Raw genomic sequence first — 14077 nt, forward strand, 5'->3', positions numbered from 1 at the left:
TCACCAGATGGTAGAGTTTTGTCAGGACTGGCTCTCCCAAGGCCGTCAGTACTTCCAATGGAATGTTGTCTACTCCGGGGGCCTTGTTTCGACTCAGGTCTTTCAGTGCTCTGTCAAACTCTTCACGCAGTATCGTATCTCCCATTTCATCTTCATCTACATCCTCTTCCATTTCCATAATATTGTCCTCAAGCACATCGCCCTTGTATAGACCCTCTATATACTCCTTCCACCTTTCTGCTTTCCCTTCTTTGCTTAGAACTGGGTTTCCATCTGAGCTCTTGATATTCATACAAGTGGTTTTCTTTTCTCCAAAGGTCTCTTTAATTTTCATGTAGGCAGTATCTATCTTACCCCTAGTGAGATAAGCCTCTACATCCATACATTTGTCCTCTAGCCATCCCTGCTTAGCCATTTTGCACTTCCTGTCGATCTTATTTTTGAGACGTTTGTATTCCTTTTTGCCTGCTTCATTTACTGCATTTTTATATTTTCTCCTTTCATCAACTAAATTCAATATTTCTTCTGTTACCCAAGGATTTCTACAAGCCCTCGTCTTTTTACCTACTTGATCCTCTGCTGCCTTCACTACTTCATCCCTCAAAGCTACCCATTCTTCTTCTACTGTATTTCTTTCCCCCATTCCTGTCAATTGCTCCCTTATGCTCTCCCTGAAACTCTGTACAACCTCTGGTTCTTTCAGTTTTTCCAGGTCCCATCTTCTTAAATTCCCACCTTTTTGCAGTTTCTTCGGTTTTAATCGCCAGATCATAACCAATAGATTGTGGTCAGAGTCCACATCTGCCCCTGGAAATGTCTTACAATTTAAAACCTGGTTTCTGATTCTTAAACCAAGTGTTAGCTATGATTATGTTGTGCTCTGTGCAAAATTCTACCAGGCGGCTTCCTCTTTCATTTCTTAGCCCCAATCCATATTCACCGACTATGTTTCCTTCTCTCCCTTTTCCTACACTTGAATTCCAGTCACCCATGACTATTACATTTTCGTCTCCCTTCACTATCTGAATAATTTCTTTTATTTCATCATACATTTCTTCAATTTCTTCGTCATCTGCAGAGCTAGTTGGCATATAAACTTGTACTACTGTAGTAGGTGTGGGCTTCGTATCTATCTTGGCCACAATAATGCGTTCACTGTGCTGTTTGTAGTAGCTTACCTGCATTCCTATTTTCCTATTCATTATTAAACCAACTCCTGCATTACCCCTATTTGATTTTGTGTTTATAACCCTGTAGTCACCTGACCAGAAGTCTTGTTCCTCCTGCCACCGAACTTCACTAATTCCCACTATATCTAACTTCAACCTATCCATTTCCCTTTTTAAATTTTCTAACCTACCTGCCCGATTAAGGGATCTGACATTCCACGCTCCGATCCGTAGAATGCCAGTTTTCTTTCTCCTGCTAACGACATCCTCTTGAGTAGTCCCCGCCCAGAGATCCGAACAGGGGACTATTTTACCTCCGGAATATTTTACCCAAGAGGACGCCATCATCATTTAACCATACAGTAAAGCTGCATGCCCTCGGGAAAAATTACGGCTGTAGTTTCCCCTTGCTTTCAGCCGTTCGCAGTACCAGCACAGCAAGGCCGTTTTGGTTATTGTTACAAGGCCAGATCAGTCAATCATCCAGACTGTTGCCCTTGCAACTACTGAAAAGGCTGCTGCCCCTCTTCAGGAACCACACGTTTGTCTGGCCTCTCAACAGATACCCCTCCGTTGTGGTTGCACCTACGGTATGGCTATCTGTATCGCTGAGGCATGCAAGCCTCCCCACCAACGGCAAGGTCCATGGTTCATGGGGGGGGGGGGATTTGGGAAATGTAATTGTTACAATATTATAAGAGGGAAAGTTGATACTCACCATATAGCAGAGATGCTGAGTCGCAGATAGGCACAACAAAAAGACTTTCACGCTTAAAGCTTTTGGCCAATGGCCTTTGTCAACAACACACGCGCACACACACACACACACACACACACACACACTCAAGCAAATGCAACTCACACACATGGCTGCAGTCTCAGGCAACTGAAACCACACTGCGAGCAGCAGCACCACTGCATGATGTGAGTGGTGATTGGGTGGGTGAAAGGAGGAGGCTGGGGTGGGAAGGGGGAGGTATAGTATGGTGGGGATAGTGGACAATGAAGTGCTGCAGGATAGACGGAGGACAGGGCAGATGTGGGGAGGGGAAAAGGGGGGGGGGGGGCAAAGTAGTGTGGAAAAGGGGGGGGGGGGAGAGAGAGAGAGAGAGAGAGAGAGAGAGAGAGAGAGAGAGAGAGAGAGAGAGAGAGAGAGAGAGAAATTAAAAAAAAAATAAAAAAGACTGGGTGTGGTGGTGGAATGATGGCTGTGTAGTGCTGGAATGGGAGGAGGGAAGGGGCTGGATGGGTGAGAACAGCGACTAACGAAGATTGAGGCCAGGAGGGTTACGTGAACGTAGGATGTACTGCAAAGAAAGTTCCCACCTGTGCATTTCAGAAAAGGCTGGTGTTGGTGGAAAGGATCCACATGGCACAGGCTGTGAAGCAGTCATTGAAATGAAGAATATCATGTTTGGCAGTGTGTTCAGCAACAAGGTGGTCCCCTTGTTTCTTGGCCACAGTTTGTCGGTGGCCATTCATGCAGACAGATAGCTTTTTGATTGCATTGCCTTCATAGAATTCAGCATAATGGTTGCAGCTTAGCTTGTAGACCAAATGACTGGTTTCACAGGTTGCCCCTGCCTTTGATGTATGGGTGGTGTTAGTGACCAGACTGGAGTAGGTGGTGGTGGGAGGATATATGGGAAAGGTCTTGCATCTACATTACAGGGGTATGAGCCATGAGGTAAGGGATTAGGAGCAGGGGTTGTGTAAGAATGGATGAATATATTGTGTAGGTTCGGTGAACAGTGGAGTACCACACTGTGGGAGGGATGGGAAGGATAGTGGGCAGGACATTTCTCATTTCAGGGTACGATGAGAGGTAATCGAAACCCTGACAAAGTATGTAATTCAGTTGCTCCAGTCCTGGGTGATACTGAGATACGAGGGGAATGCTCCTCTGTGGCCGGATGGTGGAACTTTGGGAGGTGGGAGACTGGAAAGAAACGGCATGGGAGATTTGTTTTTGTACGAGGTTGGGAGGATAATTATAGTTAGTGAAAGCTTCAGTAAGACCCTTGGTACATTTTGAGAGGGACTGCTCATCACTGCAGATGCGATTACCGCTCATCACTGCATATGCGATTACCATGGGTGGCTAGGCTGTACGGAAGGAACTTCTTGGTATGGTATGGGTGGCAGCTGTTGAAGTGGAGGTGTTGCTGGTAGTTAGCAGGTTTGATGTGGATGGAGGTACTGATGTAGCCATCTTGGAGGTGGAGGTCAACGTCTGGGAAGGTGGCTTGTTGAGTTGAGTAGGCCAAGGTGAAGCAAATGTGGGAGAAGTTGTTGGGGTTCTGGAGAAATGTGGATAGGGTATCCTCACCTTCGATCCAGATAGCAAAGAAGTCATTAATGAATCTGAACCAGGTGAGGGATTTAGGATTCTGGGTTTTTAGGAAGGATTCCTCTAGATGGCTCATGAATTGATTGGCATAGGATGGTTCCATGCAGGTGCCCATAGCCGTACCATGGATTTGTTTGTAGGTAGTGCCTTCAAAGGAAAAGTAATTGGGGGTGAGGATATAGTTGGTCATTGTGGCTAGTCACTGTGCCCCTGCTGAGAGAATCTCTGCTCTCTGCCTCCACTGAGAGAATATCTGCTCTTGTAGACTAACACCTTCAAACCTATTACCCGGAACCTACCCTCCTATATAACAGATACCAACTATTTCCTCCACTGACTCTCCACAGTTCCTGTCCCTTTACCACATGGTGCCCTGCTCATCACTATTGATGCCAACTCCCTGTACACTAACATTCCTAATGCCCATGGCCTTACCACTATTGAACACTACCTTTCCCAATGCCCGATGCATTCCAAACCAACAACCTCCTTCCTAAAAACACAGAATCCTAAACCCTTCACCTGGTTCAGATTCATTGATGAAATCTTTGCTATCTGGATTGAAAGTGAGGATACCCTATCCACATTCCTCCAGAACCTTGTAAGGGGTCCGTAGGCCCTTACTATAAGTTTTGCGACAGCACAGGTCGACAGGACAGACAATCGATAGTGTGTGTCGGGTTGCGAGAGCGAGAGCGAGTGTTGAGACAGAGTGTGGTACGCGCTGCGGGCCGAGCCGGGTGGAGGTCTGTTGCTGGAATGCAAGACCGTACCGACAAAAGGAGTGGCCATCGCCGTGGTTTAACCCCTTTGTGTTAGAAATATACGGGAAAGTGAAAAAGAATAATTACTAGTGTGATTCAGTGATATTTTTGTGCCGATATTAGTAATTACGCATCTACCGCGCCGGCATCATTTGGATTGCAGTGTTGGATTGCAGTGTTGGATTGTAGTGGTGAATTACAATGATTGAAATTGCGTGTGACGATAATGAATAACTAAAGGGCCTGTGCTGAGATTAGCCGTTATTAATTCTGTACGACGAAGACAGTGGCTGTCTCCTTACTTTGTGTTTTTGTGATGAATATAGGTTGTTGATTAATGAAGCTGTGTTGTCGTTCTTGTTGGCACCAGACATTTCTTTATTACAGCATTTGAGAAGGACAAAATGGAATGTAACATCTCCGTAGCAGTCCAATCCGATTGCCAGCCCCATTAGGTACACGGTCACATTAATTATTATCTATTTGGGCTGCTATCAGATCCCGATCGAGCGGGATAAGTCAGTAGATTAAACCGGAGTGTTACACCCTTGGCGACCGTGACAGGACTATAAAAATTGGTCATCCTAATACTGTGGACTTGGAATATGCACGGACAAAGAGGGTGCATGGTAAGGAACATGTGGAAAACATAAAAAGGTACTACTCACACGAGAACAGGGATAACCCAGATGAGGAAGAGGTACGAGTTGAAGAAAGTTAGGTGTATGGAGCTAGCAACTCTTTTGCTGGTATACCAAGTGGCGACTGGTACACTCCCAGCTGGGTGAGACTTTATTTCTAATTTCAAGTGTCACTCCTCTACCATCTTTCTCTATCCTTAGGTTAAGAAAGTTAGTGAGTAGTAGTTAGGATTGGTAGTGGTCATCCAAGTAATTCAGTCAGGAACCATGTAGTAAATTTGTAGTAGTTGCTGTTGATGTAGAATGTGAGATGTCAGAGAATCAATAACTTAAAAAAGCTCAGTTTACTGTGAGTAAATAACCAAAATTAATAATGCCAGAAGGAATAAAATGAGAACCATATCAGAAAGCGAATGTTTACATAATGTCGTGGTAAACTAATTGGTTAAGCAAGAATTTGGGTAATCTTATAGAGTTGTTTTATGAGGCATGAAAAGGTCAAACTGTTGTAACAAAATTGAAGTAATGTATCAGCTTTTAAGTAGATGAACATATAAAGAAACAAATACACAAGGAGATAGTTGTTCGAATAAATGATGCGAAATATGGTGAATGGAGAGGCTAAGGAGCCTGAAGTAGTATTTTTATGTGGTTATTGCAGCGAATATGGAGAGTTGATGTAGGTTGAAGATATATATGCAGTTGAAGTTGCTGTTAAGTTGAGGGAGTTATGTCGTAATGATGTGTATTGAGTATGAGATATTTGAAGTATTGAATTATATGGAGAATTGATGTAAGTTGAAGATATATATTTATTTACAGTCGAAGCTGATGTTAAGTTATGTGTAATGAAGAATATGGAGTATGAGATGTTTGAAATATTGAGGTATGTCATTTAGCACATGAGCAACATCTGTTTGCAAGTTATTTGTAGGTATACATGTTTATCTGAAGTATGCTGATAAAACAAAGTGTAACTAATGAATAATTAGTAATTCATGTATCCAATTAGCTATCAGAGTCAATTATGGTTATACGTAGGTCAAGCTTTAGAAGCAGGATTCTGGCACTGAGTAATGAATGACAAATATCCATATAGTGGATTTGAATTAATGTGAATATAACAGGAAATATTGTACCTCTCATCTAAGCTTTCTTGATAACAATTCACATGTGGCAGTAATGTTTGGCAAAATGAAATGATCAGTAGTTTAAAATTTTTCATTGGGTGACCACATTAGTTGTAGTGTTGCAAATAATTGTGTAAGACATGCTTAGCGATACAATGTAGCATTTAAATTTATGGAATCTGTAATGAATAAGTTGTGAATTTCTTTCTTAACTTTTGTGTGTGTTGGCCAAGTGAGTTATAAATTAGAGTGATAGTAGTATGGACGGCACAAACCCCGCTGAAAGGACGGCATACCAAAGGGGTAGCTGGCATTCAATGTATAAATGTCATATTTTGTCTCGATTTCAATTTGCTTGTGTTAAAGATTTAAATAAGTTGTGATTTTTTTTTCTTCCTTAACTTTTATATGCGTTGGGAAGGGAGTTATAAGTTAGTGTGGTAGTAGTATGGACGGCACGAACCCCGCTGAAAGGACGGCATACCAAAGGGGTAGTTGGCATTCAACTAGTTTCTTTTCTTGTGTTTGCTATAGCAAGTTATAACAGATATATAGTTAATGACTCGTACTAACCTTTGAAAGTGAAAAGGTTTTGGAAATTTTTGGTAAGATAAGTTTATAAAAAATATTTACCATGCTATGTTAAGTAAGTAGGGTTGATGTTGTGTGTTATTTGGACAATGCCATATTTTTGAGATGTAATAACTTTTTGTAGAATATTATTGTAGAGGCAGCCCACTACCGGAGTCAAGGATTTTCTTGGTGATTGTAATTTCATTACTTATTTGCACTATGTGTTTTGTTCATATATAGTGATGTCTAATTCCCTAGCCGATTCTTTTACGCCTGTGGCTTCAAAGAAGTTTTCGAGGGCGGGGATGTAAGGGGTCCGTAGGCCCTTACTATAAGTTTTGCGACAGCACAGGTCGACAGGACAGACAATCAATAGTGTGTGTCGGGTTGCGAGAGCGAGAGCGAGTGTTGAGACAGAGTGTGGTACGCGCTGCGGGCCGAGCCGGGTGGAGGTCTGTTGCTGGAATGCAAGACCGTACCGACAAAGGGAGTGGCCATCGCCGTGGTTTAACCCCTTTGTGTTAGAAATATACGGGAAAGTGAAAAAGAATAATTACTAGTGTGATTCAGTGATATTTTTGTGCCGATATTAGTAATTACGCGTCTACCGCACCAGCATCATTTGGATTGCAGTGTTGGATTGCAGTGTTGGATTACAATGATTGAAATTGCGTGTGACGATAATGAATAACTAAAGGGCCTGTGCTGAGATTAGCCGTTATTAATTCTGTACGACGAAGGCAGTGGCTGTCTCCTTACTTTGTGTTTTTGTGATGAATATAGGTTGTTGATTAATGAAGCTGTGTTGTCGTTCTTGTTGGCACCAGACATTTCTTTATTACAGCATTTGAGAAGGACAAAATGGAATGTAACATCTCCGTAGCAGTCCAATCCGATTGCCAGCCCCATTAGGTACACGGTCACATTAATTATTACCTATTTGGGCTGCTATCAGATCCCGATCGAGCGGGATAAGTCAGTAGATTAAACCGGAGTGTTACACCCTCAACAACTTCTCCCCCATTTGCTTCACCAGGTCCTATTCAACCCAACAAGCCACCTTCCTCGACGTTGACCTCCTCCTCCAAGATGGCTACATCGGTACTTCAATCTATATCACAAACCTACCAACCAACAGCAATACCTCCACTTTGACAGCTGCCACTCATTCCATACCAAGAAGTCCCTTCCATACATACAAATGCTTGAGTGTGTGTGTGTGTGTGTGTGTGTGTGTGTGTGTGTTGTTGACAAAGGCCACTGGCCAAAAGCTTTAAGTGTGGAAGTCTTTTTGTTGTGCCTATCTGAACTCAGCATCTCCGCTATATGGTGAGAAGTAACTCTCCTTCTCATAATATTTTTACATTCCATCCTGGATTTTCTATTGTTTGATAATGTGATTGTCGTAATACACACATCTCCACTGGGTAACTAGGAAATATTCATGAAACTTTTGATACATTATCAAGCTCTCTGTCATAGAAAAATAAGGCACTATTAATTTCCGGTGATTTTCAAGTAAATTTTGTAACCAATCTTATAAGGCTCCCTAATTCAATTAGTAAAATTACATATGACAAAAAATTTTTTTTATATCAAACAATGGAAAATCAAGGCTGGAATAATGACAATATTATGAAAAGGATAGATTGCTGTTCACCATAGAGCAGAGTTGTTGAGCTGTAGCTAGTCACAATAAAAAGACCGTCAAACAAGTAAGCTTTCGGCCAAAAAGGCCTTCATTGGAATCAAACACACACACACACACACACACACACACACACCCCTCCCTTTACACTAACATTCCTAATGTCCATGGTCTTATTGCTATTTAACACTACTCACTACTTTCTCAACATTTGACAGATTCGAAACAAACAACCTCCTTCCTGAATGATATTTTCACTTTGCAGCGGAGTGTGCGCTGATATGAAACTTCCTGGCAGATTAAAACTGTGTGCCGGACCAAGACTCAAACTCGGGACCTTCGCCTTTCGCGGGCAAAACCATCAGAGCTACCCAAGCACGATGGCTCAGATGGTAGAGCACTTGCCTGCAACAGGTAGGGGTCCCGAGTTCGAATCTCGGTCCGGCACACAGTTTTAATCTGCCAGAAAGTTTCATATCATCGCACACTCTGCTGCAGAGTGAAAATCTCATTCTGGAAACATCCCTGAGGCTGTGGCTAAGCCATGTTTCCGCAATATCTTTTCTTTCAGGAGTGCTAGTTCTGCAAAGTTCACAGGAGAGCTTCTGTAAAGTTTGGAAGGTAGGAGACGAGGTACTGGCAGAAGTGAAGCTGTGAGGACAGGGCATGAGTCGTGCTTGGGTAGTTCAGATGGTAGAGCACTTGCCCGTGAAAGGTAAAGGTCCCGAGTTCGAGTCTCGGTCCGGCACACAGTTTTAATTCGACAGGAAGTTTCAACCTCCTTCCTAGTTGCCATGACAAACTGTATTCTCACCCTCAGTTATTTCTCCTTTGAAGGCAATACCTACAAACAAATTCAGGGTATAGCTATGGACACCTGCGTGGTACCTTCCTATGCCAACTTATTCATGGCCCATGTAGGGGAGTGTTCCTCTTGTGACTCAGTACCATCCGGGATTGGAGCAACTGAATTACATTCTCTGCCAGGATTTTGACTAGAATGGTATAACAGCAACTGATGCAAGAAACCCTAGAAATGGGTACAAATATGTAGGAAATAATATTTTCATTGTTGCAGGTGTATCATGCAAGGGCTATTCAAAATAACATTATTCATTTAGTTTCATAGATGTTACGTTCAAGAAAGAAACAAACAATTTAAGGTGGAATCACATTGACCCCAGTGGTACTCAGTGGAAAAACCATGAATAAATTTTAATGTGCTGAAAATATGAGAATGAATGAAACATCACTGGATACAACTGACTTGGAGGGAGAATGACATATATTTTGAAAATGATATCTCTGAACAGAATTGAATAGACTTGCTGGCTTCTTTTGCCATATGAATAATTGCCTAGTTTGTGGATACAGAAGTCAGTAAGTTTGCGTGTTTTCATTTACTCACGTCTTATGGGATGCCATGCTATTCTGGGGTAGCTCCTCACATAGGCAAAAGGTATTCACTGCACAAAGGAAAGTAATCATGTGTAGGGTTCTCACATGTACATCTTGCATGCATCTCTAAGTGACTGGACCTATTAACCACAGCATCACAGAGCATTTATTCATGTGTGAAATTTGTTATCAACAGTCCCTTTAAGTTTGAGATTGACAGACATATTGACAAGCACAGCACCAATGGGAAAAATGAGTTGCATTTCCCTATAATGAATCTCATTTTGGCACAGAATAGGATGAAATATGCAGCTGTAAAACTGTTTGATAATCTATCCATGGAAACGAAAACATCTGACAGACTAGTCATAAATATTTTTTTCATTTTTAGATATGTGATGCATTTTATGTTTGTTTTATTGGCCTGTTCCACACCCAAACAGTTACCATGAATATGATATATGGAATTAGTAACTAACTAACTACTAACTGGGTGTGGGAGTTAATATTTTTGGTCAATTGTGTCGAATAACAAATCTCACAACATTACTATGGCCAAAGACAACAAACTAAGGAGTCTCCTGACTTGCAATTGCAAGGGCATCTGCAATCAGCACTCAATCAGTTGCATGTGAAACTGATGTTTCACTGAGTACTGAGTGGCAAATATTACCAAAAATGAAGGTACACCCCTACCACCCACAGAAAGTGCTTGCTTCGATACCTGTTGACCTCAGATGTCATGTCATCTCCCATCAATAGTTCTTGCAGCACCCTACAGTCGATCCTCACTTTCCTGCATATGTAGAAGCTTTTCATGGATGAAATCTGTTTCACCAGAGACAGATTGCTAAATACATATAGTAGTCATGTTTGGGCCAGTTAGAATCCCTGTACTACACTTCTGAAAAACCGTCAGCACTCATTATCAATTAACATGAGGGCAGCATAGTAAGTGATTATATACTAGACCTGTTTCTCCTTTCTCTCAACTTAAATGCACCAGTGTACACAGTATGTCTCAGATAGAGACATACTACCCAGCTTCCTGGACCATATCACACTCGTTATTTGACAATATTATGAATGGGATAAATCGCTACTCACTGTAACGATGGCACACTGAGTTGCTGCCAGGCACAATGAAATGACTGCTACATACTGAGCTTTCAGTCAAAGCCTTCTGAAGAAAGGGAAATATACACACAATCACACAAGAAGGCACACCTCACACACACATGACCACCAACTCCAGCTCCTCCAGCCAGAATGCAAGTGCATTGTGTAGAATCGAAGTAGCAATACAGAATAGGGCAGGAAAAAAGATGTGATTGCAGGGTACTGGTGGGGACAGAGAAGTCAGCACAGCCTGGTGGACATACAGGAACTAGATGATTACAGGATAAGGCTGCCATGCACAGCATTGGGAGGTTGTAGGGGAAGGGGGCGGATGGGGAGCAGAAAAGAAGAGGGGCACAGAAGGGGAAAAGGTGGGGCAGGAGGGGAGGGCATTGGCCGAGAACGATGCACAATGAAGGTGAGGAGACATGAACTGGGAAGAGGCAACAGTACAGAGGGGGTGGGGACAGTAGTTTACCGCAGGTTGATGCTGGGATGATTTTGGGAGCATAGAACGAATTGTAAGGATAACTTCCGTCAGTGCAGTTCCAGAAAGCTGGTGGTGGAGTGGAGGATCCAAATGGACTGGGTTGTGAAGCACACATCAAAATCAAGCATTTTATGTTCAACCTATTTCATGGCCAGCAGGTTCTCCTGATCTCACCCCACTTGATTTCTTCTTGCAGGGCCATGTGAAAAGTCTCATGTACAAGACACTAGTTGAGACCAAAGAAGATCTCTTGACAAGAGTTCTTACTCCCTGTGACACTGTTTGAATGACACCAGATATAGCAGAACAGCTATTACATAACTTCGTGTGATGACACCATGCCTGTGTTGACAATGACATCTCGAACAACTGTTGCAAATGCAACAGCTTGTGAAACCTGTGCAGGTAAATGTAATCCATAATTACTGTACAGAGGCTTAGAATTTTCAGTCTCTCTGCCATCAAATTAGATGCACTGTTACTAGTCCAGCAACAGGGGAGATTATCTGAGAGGGTATTCAGTGGAAATTTTGTACATCATGATCAGGATTTGGAAGCTGGGGCCCTTAGTTTGAGCACTGCCCAAGGCTAAGTCAGAACTTGAGTAAATCGATACAGTCCACATTATAACACTTGCATATATGCTCTATGGATCAAGTAACTAAGTGGAAACTGCTGAATAAGAACTACGAAGCATCTCCAATTTCACCAGCATATGTCAGAGCAACTCGGGCACATATAAACTCCCCAAAATGATTTTCTCCCCTAAAATGAGTCTAAACAACATTCGGAACAATGACAAAGGAGAGATGATAGTGGTACGAAGAATATGAAGTAGGAATGGCTGTTTTTGATTGTTTCTAACAACGCCATGTAAAGGCAAATAATGTTTTAAAATGTGAGAAATGTGTATGCTGCAAATAAACCTCTTTTATCCACAAAACATTTCTTTTTCAAATATCAGAACTATTTAAATGTTCATCACCTTCACAGAGCACAACACACAACATCCATTAACTTTCTCTTTAAACATCCAGAAGAAAATCATATTGCTGTCCTGTGACTAACATTAGACACAAATGAACAAAATCAGAGGTATCATCAATATGACAACAATGATGTCAGTTAATTAGGTAGTCAACTTTTTGGCCCATTGCACTCACACAAAAAAAGCATTACATGACCGTGATTGCAACTAGAGCAACAAATGTAGGTGTTTTCACTAAATTAAACAAATATCAAATTGTTCCACAAAACACACACACGCATACGTACACTATTCTTAAAAATCATGAAATCTATCCTAAACCATATAACAAAGTAAGAAGAAAGGTTAAGAGACAAACAACTAACATACGACAACAGATACAGGTGGCTGGCTGATCACTAAACAAGCATGGATACACCATTCTACAACAGATTAAAATACACAACCTTAAAAATTTATGCTGAAGACCAGACAACACAAAATATTTTTCAATTTTTTACACATTTTCATATCATCATCACTTAAACTAGAAGTCACGTTACCATTTAAATTTATAGCTAACCTCTTGTCAAAAAATGGAACACACCCTTATAAAATGTGGCATACTGAAATATTGACATCCAAGATGTCACATTCAAAAATATGTTAATGAACATTTATTAAATGTTATCTACACCAGATGAAGAATTTAATCCCTTTGACACCAATGCGCATTTATATAGACAGATCTATTGGCAGGGTGATTATGTTGAATATATGCTTGTTCCTGTCATTCACATTTGTATGTCATTAAAATATCAATAAAGTTTGTAAAATTTCTTTGCAGTGATACTCTCTGCATGTTGTGTACCTACTCCTAATGGACATCCTTGTAGCACTCAATTATTAACAAAAGATGTCCAACATGTTACTGCCAGAATATTCCAAATCAGTGAACTGTGTACAAAGGAGAGAATGAAGCATCAATATCAGTGTCGACAGATGGTACAACAGTGAACTGCACCAATTATCATCATCTGCCAGCAATTCATAAAAACTCCTCAGCAAAGGAGTATCAAATGATAAGTAGAAATTATTCACTTGTGTATCATGATATCTGAAAATGTCATATAAATATTTAAATAATTCAGTTTATATCTAGACACCTAGTAAAATCTGTTCCCTCACTTCCATATCTGCTTCATTTTAGTGAATAAAAATATTGCCAACTGTCTGAAGATAACAACTGCAATTATAATTTTATTTCCTGTATGCCCAAACACACCTTGTTTATTAGACTACAGAGAAGACCTTTAACCCACTGTGATATCTTTGTTTTTCTCATATTTTTGAATTAAATTATAAGCAGATACATTGACTGCAGTCATAAGCTTTTGCTGTGATTTAGTGTACATATCTCATAAAGTATTGTACATGCAATTCATCATTAGTAACAGCATAGGCAGTTGTGTACACCATTTAGAGTTGTTCTACTATGAATCACAATGCCACCTGATAATTTATACATTACTGTGAATAAGAACATCACAATTCACCTGGTTATTTAAATCATTTGTGCAACCATGGAACAGCTCCTCTCTATGGGACATTCTCTATTTTCTATTCAACACAGTTCAACACAAAATACATGTGGATGTGAGACAATTGTTTTTATACATATTACGTCTCACCAGTTACCTTCAAAGCTCATAACTTAACACACAATGAAACACAAATGTTTGTGTGACGAACAGTTGACACTGACCAACTGTATTCTTTGTTTTGTGATTCCACAGTATGGACAACTCTCACGAGCAAAAATATATTC

The 14077-nt window shown here is 41.0% G+C and overlaps 1 protein-coding gene across 2 annotated transcripts in view; it reads right to left on the reverse strand.

Moving 5' to 3' along the window:
• Positions 1-14077, reverse strand: part of LOC126483992 (uncharacterized) — a 91573-nt gene that overhangs the window by 7751 nt on the left and 69745 nt on the right. The gene's annotated exons all lie outside the window — the stretch shown is intronic.

Source organism: Schistocerca serialis, chromosome 6 (assembly GCF_023864345.2).
Source record: "Schistocerca serialis cubense isolate TAMUIC-IGC-003099 chromosome 6, iqSchSeri2.2, whole genome shotgun sequence".
In the NCBI taxonomy this organism is placed as follows: Eukaryota; Metazoa; Arthropoda; class Insecta; order Orthoptera; family Acrididae; genus Schistocerca; species Schistocerca serialis.